We start from the raw sequence: 14,878 nt of genomic DNA, 5'->3' as shown, positions 1-14,878 counted from the left end.
CCCAGGCATATTAGGAATCGCATGAAGTGAACATAAGATGGCAAAACAATGTAAAAGATTTGGGGGCGGGGGAATATTTTTCTTGTGTAAGAATTGAGAGAGGTTATCTTCCGTGCATTGTTCATGGCAAGTTGTTTAGAGACTGGGGTAAAACACAACAAACATAAAGATGTGGAATATAAGAAATGGTGAGACCAAACCAAAAGTTCAAGAACAAGAAATGCAAGCACATTGGGCCTAGAAAGCGATTGGTCCACACTAGAATAAGAATTTGGTGAACTCCCCCCAAAAAATGGCTTTAAAAAAAACAAAAAGGTGGGGTGCCTGGGTGGCTCAGTTGGTTAAGCGTCAGCCTTCAGCTCAGGTCATGATCCGAGGGTCCTGGGATCGAGCCCCACGTCTTGCTCCCTGCTGACAGGGAGCCTGCTTCTCCCCCTCCTCCCCGCTCATGCTCTCTCTCACTATCTCTCTCTCTCTCTCTCTCTCTCAAATAAATAAAATCTTTAAAAATAAAATAAACAAACAAACAAATAAATAAAAAGGCTAAAATGGATCTCAATAATACATTAGATAAAGGTAAAAGGCAGGAAGATATAAGGATTTGGTGAACAGAAAACATACTTCTAACAAAAAACTAACAAGGACTCCACTTAAAACAATGTAAACAAGAAAACCAAAGTCTAATAAAATGAAGCACATTAAAATACGGTGTGGCTTTTGAGCAGTGATGGAGTGTAAGAAGTAGGATCCATTCTTTTTTTTTTTTTTTTAAACATCAGGAACATTTTATCTTTTGTGGTGGGCAGAATAAGGACTCCTCACAAAGATGTTCATGCCCCACTCTTTGGAACCTGTGACTATGTCACCCTTCTATGGCAAAAGGAATCTTGCAGATGTGATGAAGATTATGAAATTTGAGATGGGGAAATTACCCTGGATTGACAGTTAGGCCCCATCTAATCACATGAGTGCTTCACAGCAGAGAACATCTCCAGGCTATGATCAGAGAAAACCATGATGATGGAAGAAGGATTGGAGAAATCCAATCACTGGCTTTGGAAATGGCACAAGCCTATGCAGGTGACCTATAATAGCTGGAAAAGGCAAGGAAATAAGTTCACCCCTAGAACCCCCAAAAGTACAGCCGTGCTGACACCTTGATTTTAGCCCAGTGAGACCCCTGGAGGACTTCTGACTCCCAAAACCTTAGATTTGTGTTGCTTTAGTCAGTCACTAAGCAACGGTGGTGTTTGGTAGGATTAGTCTATAGCAACTTGGGACAGCAGCTGCTAGGGGCTAATGCCCTCTGCAAAGGGCAGGAGTCATGACACTGAGAGGTGACCCCACACAGAAAAGGATTTCATAGTCAAAGTAGCACAAATCTATTTTTGATACCCAACTTTTTAGACTCAACCTGCATATAATGTAAAATAGATTTGAAGTTGGTTACAGAATAGAAGGTAAACATGAATTATCCAAATTACAGAAATTAGAAGGTAGAAAGAGTAGTAGATGGAAATGTCCTTACCATATACAAAATAGGAACCCAGAGACCTCACCGAAAGTTGGTGAAATAAGAAAGACTTAGTACAAAATGTGAAGTCACACAAAGGTACCGACAGAAGAACTAAAGATAGTGTTAACTATCAAAAATTGGGATGAAAAGGGAGAAAGTGACACAAGGTGGTATAATATCTAAAATGGAAAAAACAGCAAATAACAATATCAATGTGGTAGAGTCACAAAATTTGCTGCACATGCCGCTTAAAGCAGAGAATATGTAACTCCTTTGCTCCTTATCATTCCAGTCCTCCCCCCACACCCTCTGGCCAAGGGAAGAAATGGTTTTTATGCTGTTTGACTAAAAGCACACTCCAGGGGCGCCTGGTGGCTCAGTCCGTAAGCGTCTGCCTTCAGCTCAGGTCATGATCCCGGGGTCCTGGGATCGAGCCCCCATCGGGCTCCCTGCTCAGCGGGAAGCCTGCTTCTCCCTCTCCCACTCCCCCTGCTTGTGTTCCCTCTCTTGCTATGTCTCTCTGTGTCAAATAGATAAAATCTTTAAAAAAATTAATTAATTAAAATAAAATAAAAGCACACTCCAGACGAATACATCGGGCAACTCCTTCAGAAAATATTCAGTCTCTCCTGAGAGCTTCCCCTCCCCCTGATCCCCTACCTGAGATAAGGTGTCTGCAGGAGGGGGTGGGGGCTGTAGTTCACTGCATGTCCTCACTGCACTGGGCAAAGGGGGTCCTGCCTCATGCTGGACCTTGGGTGTGCCCTGCATTTTTCTATTTGATTCATCTGTTAAGCGCCTGAATCTATGTCACCTGCTCCTCCAGGCAAGACACCCCCACCTGCTCCAGCCCCACCGAGCCCCCCCATCTCAGGTCACAGCATGTTCTGTCCATATTAGACGTGTGGCTGCCCTCTGCAGTGATGGTCAGACACGGTAGCTCCGGCCCTATGGGCGTACCGCCATCGGTCGGGAAGCCGCCCCAGGCACACCGCTACTAACGATGAAAATACCAAACAGCCGCCTTGATTCAAGGAGTCCCTGTAACGGCAAGCCCTCAATTACCTGCAGTCTAACGCATGCTCTTGAGTGAGCAAAGGAGACGCTAGGGCAGCTCTGGCCCCACAAGCCCCCAGGGGAGCGTGTCTCCCATGAGAACATCAGCAGAGCACGTGTCATGGCAGAAATGTCCAGAACTGCCGAATGCTTATTTGCCGCAGGTCCTGGGCTCTCATGCGCTCCAGTGTTAGAGCTCAGCAGAGAAGTCTCCAAGCCCGGGCAGGCAGGGGCTGGTCCTTATGCCCCTTGGGGTCAACCTGGCAGGCCCTGCCCTTCACCTAATGGGTGTTGAGTTGTTGCCCGAATGTTGGCCTGAGAATACTCTGGACACGCTAGCCAGCAAGATTAGAGCTTGAATAGGCTCACAGGAGCTGTCCGTTCTGGCGCACAGTCACAAAAACTAGATTGTACAGCTCTTCTCCTGTATCAGCCACGTCCTCAGTAGAACAAGCGTGGGCTTTAAAATAACATCTACTGAATTATATCTCGGCCCCACCGTTCACTGGTGGTTCAGAAATGAGCAAGGCGCTTGGCCTCCCCAATGCTCAGTCTCCTCACTCGTACAATGGAGATTTAAGAAGGCAAATAAAATTGAAACAAGTTAAAAAAAGACAAACATTAAAACATCTAACACATTTCCTGGCTCACAATAGGTATACAGTGAATATACAGGGAATGTCAATTCCTTTCCCCCTCTCTCTTTCCCTCAAGCTGGGCGGGGGGTGGGGGGGATAATATACTCAGAGACACAGGAGAAGAGAAAACCTCAGGCATCAAAAAAAAAATGATGTTTGGGGGCGCCTGGGTGGCTCAGCAGGTTGAGCGTCTGACTCTTGGTTTCAGCTCAGGTCGTGCTATAGAGCTCCACAGTGGGCTCTGTGCTCAGTGCAGGGTCTGCTTGAGATTCTCTCCCTCTCCCTCCCCCTGCGCCCCCCTCCCTCTCTCAAATAAATAAACAAAATCCATCTTAAAAAAAAAAACAAGTGATGACTGGTAACTATGTGGGTCCAGGAACTGGGTTTCTTTTTTGCCCCTGGGTCTGCCCTCATACGGTCAGGCAGATTGGGAGTGACCGTGGGACTGCCCTTGAGCTGATCTTCCCCCCCAGGTCTTCCAGTCAGTCTACAGGCTTTGCTGGGGGCTCTGCTGGCCAAGCTCCCTGTGAAGACAAGTGCCCCTTTGTGCCTGTTCGTTCCATTTTTAGAAAGATGACTAATCTGCTCTCTGTCTGAGAGAAGTGCCTTGTAAATTGTGGTCCTTGCCCTGTTCTATGACTAAGTTGCAGGAACCTGTAAGGTTCACAGGATCCTGGCACTTCCTGAGATGGCGTCACCATGGGATTAAAAGCAGGACCTGGAGTGGCCTTCCCCTGTAGCATCTACACAGGGAAGAGTATTCACACCTGGAAAGAAATACCTAGGGATCACCAAGGAAAGGGAGAAAGCTAAAATCCACTCAAGTTCACCTCTTTTTCCCTGAAAAATCCTTTTTTTAATGAAACATTATCTAAGGGTTGCTCTTTTGTCTGGGTCATGGGGAAAGTCACGTTGTTTTAGAAAGGAAATGAAGTGGCATCTCTTGGCAGCCAATTTTGAATTCTGCATTTTAAATCATTCAGAGAGCTTCTGCAGCTGGCGGAAGATAGAAACTTATTTGAAGAGAGGAATGAGAAGCTCATCAAAGAATTACAACTCCTTGGGGTAATTTTGATCATAAATAGGACAGCTGCCATCTGCGTAGCATGGCTCCTTCATTCATTCATTTGTTCATTCAGAAATATTATTAGGCGTGTCTGTTGTGAGGGCCCTCTGCTAAGTACTCCTGACACAAAGATGATAAGACACAAAGATAGGAGACACATACGTGAACAAATAATTAAAGCCACGTGAGAGATGCAACAAAGAATGCATAAGCAGAGCACAACGATTGCTGGGAGGAGGGGCTGCAGAAAGGCTCAGGGGAAGGAGTTGGGGAACATTTCACAGCTTAAGTCAGCCCTGACCTTCAGGGTAAGGAGGAGCAGGTCTCCAGGTGTTTCCATGGGGAAGGGCATCCCAGTCAGAGGGACCAGTGAGTGTTAAGTCACAGCCCAGATACAGGGAACTGCCATTAATGTTCTGTAATAGGGAAATACCAGATACCAATGGAAAAGTGGTAAGAAATGAGGTTGGAGAGATACGTGAGAGGCATGGAATGCTGTATTATGGACCTTGGACTTCACCCTGTGAAGTTATTGGAATCCACTGAAGAATATTCAGTAGAAGTGAAAGATGATGTGGTCTAAGTTGCATTTTAGAGTGTAGACTGGAATCAGGAAGAATGGATCCTGAGAGATGAGCAAAAAAAGCGTTATAATAATCCAGTAAGGAGGCAATCATGGACGCAAGAGCAAAGGAGGGGACAGACTGCAGGACTTGGTGACCACTGGGCTAGAGAGTGAGGGGCTCTCAGGTCTCAGGCTCAAGAAGCAGATTTGTGCAGGGGGAGCATGAGTCAATGTGGCTGTTGAAAATGTAGTTGGCGAGGCTGTTCTCAGCACATCCGAGAAGTGTAAATAAACATAGAGGTTTGGGAGTCAGCATGCACGGTACAGGGGGTAGTTGAATCCTCAGGCATAATGAGGTCATTTCCAGGGGGAATATATGGAGCAGAGGTTATAAATGGACAGCTCAAGGTCAAATATAGCAATAGAAGTGTTTGGTTTGGCTCGCATAATGCTTTTAAATATTAAAATTTAGTGCCAATATTTAAAAGCTGGGGAATATAAGAAAGAAACAAAATCGAAAGTTCTGACTTTTCTGAAAAAGCAGAAAGATCTGGCAACAATGGGTGCCCATTCTCACATAGTAACAACTGGCCAGTTGATCAGCCAGTACCCCTTTACACCCTTGTCCAGCTTCACTCACTCACACCACCTGTTTGGCTCTGAAGGCCTGGTTTGCAAAGAAAGGGCTATAGAACAACCACAGCAAGGGGCTGGCAGCAGCAGAGTGATGCCCCCCGCCCCCCACCCAAAGACATCCACATCCAAATCCCTGGAACCTCTTCAGAGGTTAGAATACATGGCAAAGGGGGCAGCAGATGGAATCAAAGTTGCTCAGAGTAGTGTGGATTACCCCAGTGGGCCCAACCTAATCACAAAGTCTTCAAAAGTGGAAGGGGATGACAAAAGAGGAAGTCGGAGTGATACAGCATGAGGAGGACTCAGCCCCATGTTGCTGGTTTGAAGATGGATGGGGGCCATGAGCTTCTAGAAACTGGGAAAGGCAAGGAAATAGATTCCCCCACTAGAGCCTCCAGAAGGAAACACAGCCCCGCTGACACCTTGATTTTAGCCCAGTGACACCTGTGTTGGACTTCTGACCTACAAAACTGCAAAATAATAACTCTGTGTTATTTCAAACACTAAGTTTGAGGTTCTGACAGCCATAGAAAACCAACACACGGCTGATAGAAAATTAGTAGCCAGGGAAAGAGACTGAGGAAAGAAAAGGCAAGAACCAGACAGTATAGTTAGATAATCAAGAGAGGACCCATTTTCAAGAAGATGCCATCGAATAACACTACAGAGGCAAGTCCATTTCTGAGGCAAAGGGTGAAATGTACCAATGATGTCCAAACCTAGGGGCACATCAGATTCACTCTGGAACGCTGTTAGAAATATCAGTTCCCAGCATCGACCCCAGGCCACTGCTCTCGCCTGATATGGAGCCATGTTCAGCCATCACTGAATGAGATGAACTGGCGTTGTACCAGATTAAATGAGTCCTTCGTGTTTGTTGACTTAGCTCTTACTCTTAAGGCTCCTTGTAGCCTTTTAACAGAAGAAAACCCATTTGAAATTTAATGCCACATTTTATTAAAGCTATTTAACTGCATGATTTTTGTCCCTAGGTGGATAATAAACTACTTGCAGGCGGTAGGTGCTTGCCAAATATTTGCTGAGTGCATAAATGAAATGGATGTAGCCACTGGAGGACTCTGTTGTTTTCTACAGCTAGCAGGAAGAGCAGAGATCATTTATCTCTTAAGCCTCTATAAATTAAACAATTCAGGTTATTTATGCACGTTCACTTGTTATATGGGTGAAGTTGTAATTTTCTCCTTAGATGCCTAGAATCCTCCACTACTTGTCAGGTCATCAGAACCAGCCAGGATTAATTCCCAGAGGGCCCCTGAAACAGTGTGACAAGCTACCTCCTTTCATAGTCTCATACCTGAAATGGCCTTAGGTAATAGTACACTATCCTCCAGAAAATGAAATCTCTCTCTCACCTAATCCTGGAGGTTGCAGAGGAAATTCCAGTTCAATACCTAAAGTGTGGACCTAGGAGACAGGCCTCTGAAAATTATTGAGCTAAGAGCATCAGCCTCACAGCCACAACGGCCATCCTCCACTTAGTATAACTCTGGAGGTCAAAATATGACATCAGTGTGGGCCCTGGACACACCGGATGACAGAGGCCTGATCTATTTTGCCACCGGGGGTAAATTACCAAGGCCAAGGAGAGTGTTGTGCTGCTATAGTTCCAATGTGGGAAAAGCATTCCAAATTCTGTTAACAGAAGGCTAGGATTGAAGCAGAGCTTTCAGGCAGAAGGAAGAGCCATGAGCTGAGATTGAGAAAGTGGCGTCTAGAAGATTCCGAGGGACATCCTGCCTTCTAGGAAGGAGGGGTATCTGTTGTGTGGATTGTAGGAAGAGTGGCTGACAGAGAGTGCTATGTGCATTCATGTCAGAGATGTCAGGAATGAGTATGACAGCACTGAAATAGTTGGAATGGAAGCCAGGTTGCAGTGAGTTAAGCTTATGCTTTTGAAAAGCTCAGATGGGAAAGTAGGTCAGGGTGCTAGAAAGAAATGCCATAATAAAGGAAGATTTTTATTTTGTTGTTATGTGCTTGGTTCTATTTTTAGGATTAAGGGGGACCTGAATATATATATATACCATCGGAGGAAGGGAGAGGCTTAAAACACAGGAAAGAAAATGAGAAAGGAACAAAGATGGAGCTGAGGTGAAGAAATGGGACCATCAATACTAGGCACAGGTAGGGTCAGTCAATAAATATTTATTGAGAACTTACTATGTGCCAGGCACTGCCCTATGTGTCGGAAATAAACAACATAGACATAGACTTAGTCTCTCCCTGCTGAGATTTATAGTCTATAAGAGTGTACTTTCTTTCAGTCCCCTTTAGTTGTGAGTGACAGAAGCCAACCAGCTTAAGAGAAAAAGAGAGTTAACTCATGCAACTGAAAAAAAAAAACCAGGCATGACTGCCTCTAAAGAGAGATCAAAATATTATAGGATTCTCTCCACTCCCCGCCCCCACCACTTTGTTTCATTTCTCTCAAGCAGCCTGTACCCACGTGGTAGCAAAGATGGTCCCTGCCATCTCCATCATTATTTGGCCTATGAGGCCTAGAGTCTCAGTAAAATAAATAGACCACATCCCAGTGGCTCTGCCAAGAGCCTGTGGATTGATTCTGAGGAGGCAAGGTGCCAGAGTGGACAACTTTGAAGATGCAGAGATGTGAGAATGGGAAAGGTGATGCCTAGAAAACTGGTTTTCTCAGAAAATTGGAAGCCAGTGCATATGCAGAGAAGGTGGGGCAGAGGTAGGTTAGGAGGTTTGTGGAAAGGGGCTAATGCTTGGCAGAGTAGCTGAGGAAAATAGGAAAAGGAGCAGACCCTTGACAAAAGGATCATTAAGGGTTAACCGATTTTGAAAACCATGAATTTGTCATGGCCCTAATCTGCACAGTTATACAATTTTCTCTGCAGGCACAGTCCTGAATAATGATAGCTGTGGCCATTTGTGTAGAAAGGCACAGTGAGGAGCCCAATCTTCCTACCCATGCTGGGACAACTTGGCTATCAGGCAGAACCCCAGGAGCCCAGGAGCTATATTTGTACAAGGGCTCCTAAGTCTCTCAGGGGAAGTAGGAAAGAAGGACAGAGGGTGGGCTTATACGACACTGACTTTAGGTAATGCAACCTCCCACGTCTCAGGAAACCACCCATTAAAAACAGGAAACTCACTGGATGGCATGAGGATGCCCAGAGCTTAGATCCCTCCTGGAGCCCAGCGACTTGAAAATGAAAAATGTGCAGGCTGCACTTCTTGCTGGTACCTGGCAAATGCTTCATGGCCCTGGCACTGGTAGGTTCTCCACCTCCAAACTGTTAAGGAATTAACTTTTATTATGATCCCCCCAAACACCAGGCACTTTAAGCTTGAGGTCTCATTCAGCCCTTTCATCATGTTGATAAGATGGTCTCATTTAGCTCTTTCATCATATTACTACCCTAGTATTACAGAAGAGGATGTTAAAACTCAAGCTGCTGGGAAACTTGCCCAAGGTGACCCAGCTAGCAAGGAGAGGGCCTGGGGTATGGAAAGGCCATGCTTTTGTCTGTTATGTGCTCTCCTATTTTCCATCATTGGGTTTCCTAGAATACTGTTTGCTACACCAGGAGCCAAGGATTTCTGGAGGTCCTCAAATGTATTCTCAGGGTCTGTGAGAATGCTTTCTCCCTTTAGAGCACCTTTACTTTGCTTGAGTCTCAGAGACTTTGGCCTGGAGCTCACTTGCAGGGAGCTGCCTCTGTGCCCTGAGCGGGTGTGGACGAGAATTTCAGGAGCAAGTCCTGAGCTTGTCTTTGTGTGAGTTGCAAAGGACACGGACCCCCTGGCTAACCATAGCAGTGCCTTTGCCAGGGATGTGTCAGAGGAGGATGGCGGTGGTTTCCGAGGAAGCCAGGAGGAGACATGCAAGTTGCCAAGTGGAAAACATCAAGGACAATAATAATTAGAGCCGGGAAAAAAAACCTCGTTGGCCTTCAAGAGGCAAAGTCCAGGTGGCTTGGAGCTTTGCTTGTAACAGGCTCAAACCTAACACCATCGCAAGTGTCACCCCTCCCACGCTTGTTCCCAGGACCACTGGAAAAAATGAGATTCAAAGGTTAGGGCTACATAGAACATTACATTTTAAAAGCACCTCTACTTTTCAAAAGAAAAAATCTTTTACTCCTTCCAAAAGCTCCTCCAGTAAGGTATTATTAAGCCCATCTTATAGGGGATGAAATAGAGCTCAGAATGGAAGGTAACAACAAGACAGTAGCAGGGGCAGAATCAATCGCGGGACCTTCCACGGCAGGTCGCTTCCGCTGAGCCCACTCGAAGTACCTTTCCCAGCAGTACTGGAAGACAGCAGCGTGGAGGTCAATTGCCATCTCCTTGAGTTATCTAGTTAATATACTTTCTATATATATATATATATATATATATATATATATATATATATATATATACATACTTCCAGATCAATGTGCTATTTTCTCCTCCTGCAAATAGCAAGTTAACAGATGTTTTAGAATGGAATATTCTGTATGATGGAACAAAGGTCTTTAGTGCTCCACATCTGGTTGATGGGAAATTTTCTCTGACTCCTCAGCAGGTGAGGCCCTCCCTTAAATAAAGCCAAATATGTAATTTGCTTTCATTGCTGTGGTGAGCGCAGGTAAGGCTTCGGAAACAGAAGGAAACAAAACCGGATTTTGGAAACCACCGCATTTGTTAAACAGGGAATGCCCTTTCTTTGGTCCTTCCTACCAGATTTTGTTTTCTGGACAATCCCCAGTGGAGCCATCCATACCCATCGAGGGCCGAGGCAGTGAGCGGACAGCACTGGGGCCAGCGCCATGGGCTGATAGGATTTGTTTGACCTCCACAGTTGTTGGGTTTTTTTTTTTTTCCCATGTTTTTTAAATGGTTACTTGGTAACCAATATTTAAAATTTGTTTGACAATTTAAAAAAATCAGATCTGACCCAACTCAAAAGCAAACAACATGATTAGAAAATGGGCAAAGACTTGAACAGACATCGCTCCAAAGAAGATACGTAAGTGGCCAACAAGCACATGAAAAGATGCACATCATGAATCACAGGGAAATAAAAATCAAAACCACAATGAGATACCACTTCATACTCATCAGGATAGCTAACTATAGAAGAAGAAGGAGGAGGAGAAAAGGAAATGACAAGAGTTGGTTAGGATGTGGAAAAATTGGAACTCTGCGTACCACTAGAGGGAATGTAAAATGGGGTAGCCACTGAGGAAAACAGCACGGCAACTCCTCACAAATATTGAAAATAGAATTACCACGCAATCCAGCAATTCTAATTCTGGGTATATACCCAATATAACTAAAAGCAAGAACTCGATCAGATATGTGTACTCGCCTGTTCATAGAGCATTATTCATAATAGCCAAAAGATGGAAGCAACCCAAAAGTCCAATGAGGGATAAATGGATAAACAAAATGTGGTATATGCATACATGGAAGAGTGTTCAGCCTTAAAAAGGAAATTCTGACACATGATACAACATGGATAAACCTTAAAGACATTATGCTAAGTGAAATACACCAGTCACAAAACAACAAATATGATTCCACCTATCTGAGGTACCTGGAGTAGTAAATTCATAGAGACAGAAAGTCATCTCAGGCAGAGCCCCATCATATTTTCTGAGCAGGGAACATTCTCCTGCATGTAAGTGTTTTTCCTGAGCCTGGCTGGTCAGGTGAAAGGCCACTCATACCACATGCTCTTCTCACCTGGGACCCAGGTAGCCTGGAGATTTCATAAATTCCTCCAGCCAGGGCAAGAAACCCAGGATCAAAGTCTCCAGTTTTGTATGTAAGGAGCTTGGAAATCACAATTCTGTCCCCACAACAAGTAAAAAGCTGAACAAACTGAAAAATAAACAATGCTTCTTGAACATATAAGAGAGGGGAGGACAAGGCAAACCACTACCCCTAATATTGGATAGACAGGCAAATACGGGAAGTCACAGCTTACCTGAGCAGACTCTTGAGCAGAAACCACTATGGGAACCAGCACCAGGGTAAGAAAAACGGACTTGCAATTAATGAATTATAAAAGGCTCAATGTGGGCAGGTCTGAGAGTTAAAAACTACAGGAGAACGTAGTTTTAGACATGGCCCCAAACTTTTGTGACTTTTATCCCCAAGAACCTGACCAGGTTCTCACAGTAAATAGCCAAGAAAAATCCCCATGGGCTTCCAGCAGGGAGAGGGGAAAAGGAACCATTTTGAAATACGCCAGAGCTCTCCATTCTCAACAAGGCCTGCCCACAGGGGAAACGAATTAACCAGAAGCTAACCTGCTGAGGTATTATAAGAGCCTAACTGGGAGAAGAGAAATGCCCAACTCCAAATAGCCCATCCTGTCTCACCTAAAGTGGGAGGGGGGGTGCGGGGAAACAAACCCTGAGAAATACTTGTGAAGTTCAAAGTCCAGAGGCATCCACTCACTAAGAGATGGAGACCTAATCATAGGACTGTGGAACTCTCCCTCTCTCCACACCTCACACCACATTACTAAAGACCTATTTATAGAAGTTCCTTTTACTTGGTACATCATGTCCAGTTATCAAGAAAAAATTACAAGGCATAATAAAAAGCAAAAAAAAATTTTTTTGGAAGAGACAGAGCAAATCGCCAAACCAGACGTGGCAGGGACGTTGGAATTATCAGACTGGGACTTTAAAACAACTAGGATTGGTTCTAAGGGATAAGCAGACAGCATGAAAGAATGGATGGGCAATGTAAGCAGAGAGATGGAAATCCTAAGAAAGAACCAAAAAGAGAAGCTAGAGATTAAAAAAACACACTATAAAGGAAATGAAGAATACCTCTGATGGGCTCTCATTAGTAGACTGGGAACAGCTGAGGAAAGAATCTCTGAGCTTGAGGATAACTGCAAAAGATGTAATATACGTGTAATGAGAATGCCAGAAAGAGAAGAAATTGAGAAAGGAACAGAAGAAATATTTGAAACAATAATTAATGAGAATTTCCCAAGTTCATGTCAGATACCGAACCATATACCCAGGAAACTCAGAAACCCCAAGCAGGATACATGCAACAAACAAACAAACACCAACAACCTACATGGATGCATATCATTTTCAAATGACAGAAAATCAAAAGTGAAGAAGAAGTCCTGAAAAAAGCCAGAAGGGGTGGGGGGCAATCTTACCTATAGAGGAACAAAGATAAGAATTATATATGGCTTTTTCTCAGAAATCATCCTAGTCCATCCACGTAGACCAAACATCCTAGAATTCTGAACCCTACAAAATTAACATTTAAAACCAAGGGAGAAATAAAAATTCCCTCAAACAAGAAGGAATATGTTACCAGTAGACCTGCCTTACAAGAAATGTTAAAAGAAGTTCTTTAGAGAGGAGAATAATACAGATCAGAAGTTTGGATCTACATAAAGAAAGGAAGAGCATCAGAGAAGAAATAGTGAAGATAAAATAAAAACTTCTATTTTTCTTATTCTTAATTGATCTCGCCAGATAACAGTTTGTTCACTACCCAGGAATTAATCTAGACATAGACCTTACACCTTCACAAAAATTAACTTTTTTTTTAAAGATTTTATTTATTTGAGAAAGAAAATGAGAGAGAGAGAGCATGAGAGGGTGAGGGTCAAAGGGAGAAGCAGACTCCCTGCTGAGCAGGGAGCCCGATGCAGGACTCGACCCTGGAACTCCAGGATCATGACCTGAGCCGAAGGTAGTTGCTTAACCAACTGAGCCACCCAGGCGCCCTCACAAAAACTAACTTAAAATGGATCACAGACCTAAATATAAAGCACAAAACTATAAAACTCCTGGAAGATCAAATTGGAGAGGTCCTAGATGACCTTGGACATGGAAATGACTTAACTACAAACCAAAGGCACAATCCATGAAAGAAATAATTGGTAAAATGTACTTTGTTAAAATTAAAAACTTCTCAGGGCTCCAGGGTGGCTCAGTTGGTAAGCATCAGACTCTTAATCTTGGCTCAGGTCATGATCTCAGGGTTGTGAGATCAAGCCCCGCATCAAGCCCCGTGTTGGGCTCTACACTGGGCATGTAGCTTGCTTAAGATTCTCTCTCTCCCTCTCCCTCTGCCCCTCCTCCCTCCCCCCCCCCCCACAAACAAACAAACAAACAACTACTGCTCTGTGAAAATTTTCAAGAAGGGTGACTATTTTGCTTTTTTTATCCTTATTTTTTAAAGTAATCTCTATACCCAATGTGGGGCTCGAAGTCACTACCCCAAGATTAAGAGTTGCATGATCCACTGACTGAGCCAGCCAGGTGCCCCAAAACTTCTGCTCTGTGAAAGACAATGTTAAGAAAATGAGAAGACAACCCAGAGACTGGAAGCATACCTTGTAACAGACACATCTGATAAAGCACTGTTACCCAAAATACACAAAGACCTCTTAAAACCTGACAATATGAAAATGAACAACCTAGTTAAAAATGGGCCAAACACCTTAACAGACACCTCACCAAAGAAGACCTGGAGATGACAAAAAAGCATATGAGCTCTTTGCCACATCAGCTGTGAGAATGAAGACCACTCTCAGCAATCAGATGACTGACATTCCAGAAAATGTCGACATCACTCTGACAGGATGCACAGTTATTGTGAAGAGCCCCAGAAGAACCCTGCAAAAGGACTTCAAGCACATCAATATAAAACTCAGTCTTCTTGGAAAGAAAAAGAAGGGGCTCTGGGTTGACAAATGGTGGGGAAATAGAAAAGAATTGGCTACTGTTCACACTTTCTATAGTCATGTACAGAACGTGATCAAGGGTGTTACACTGGGCTTTCATTACAAGATGAGGTCTATGTATACTCACTTCCCCATCAACGTCATTATTCAGGAGAACAGGTCTCTTATTGAAGTCCAAAATTTCTCGGGTGAAAAATACATCTGCAGGGTTTGGATGAGGCCAGGCATTACTTTTGTTCAGTGTCTCGTGCCCAGAAAGATGAGCTAATTCTGGAAGGAAACAACATTGAACTTATATCAAATCCAGCTGCTTTGATTCAGCAAGCCACAACAGTTGAAAACAAGGATATCAGAAAATTTGGGGATGGATCTATGTCTCTGAAAAAGGAATAGCTCCTCAGGCTGATGAATAACTTCTAAGTTGTTCAGGAACAGAAACAAAATGATAGATGTTCTTCATATTTTATCAAGATGACTCTTGATAAAATATCTTGTGATATTTTAAAGATACAACAAATGCTCTGTATTTTTTAAGAAAGCATATGGAAAGTTGCTCCACATCATCTGTCATCAGGGGAATGCACATTAAAAGCACAATGAGTTACTACTACACACCTTTCTAGAATGGCCAAAATCCACAACACTGACAACACTAAATGTTGGTGGGGTGTGGAGCAACAGGAACTGTCAT

At 43.8% G+C, this 14,878-nt stretch overlaps 1 pseudogene; it reads left to right on the top strand.

Annotated features, from left to right (window-relative positions):
* Positions 1-14,020: 14,020 nt before the first annotated feature.
* Positions 14,021-14,600, top strand: LOC118020191 (annotated as a pseudogene).
* The last annotated feature ends 278 nt before the right edge of the window (positions 14,601-14,878 follow it).

Source organism: Mirounga leonina, unplaced genomic scaffold, assembly GCF_011800145.1.
Source record: "Mirounga leonina isolate KUSES-001 unplaced genomic scaffold, KU_Mleo_1.0 Mir_173, whole genome shotgun sequence".
Lineage (NCBI taxonomy): Eukaryota > Metazoa > Chordata > Mammalia > Carnivora > Phocidae > Mirounga > Mirounga leonina.
Note: the sequence above shows the minus strand (reverse complement) of the source record. Positions and strands in the feature narration are given on the sequence as shown.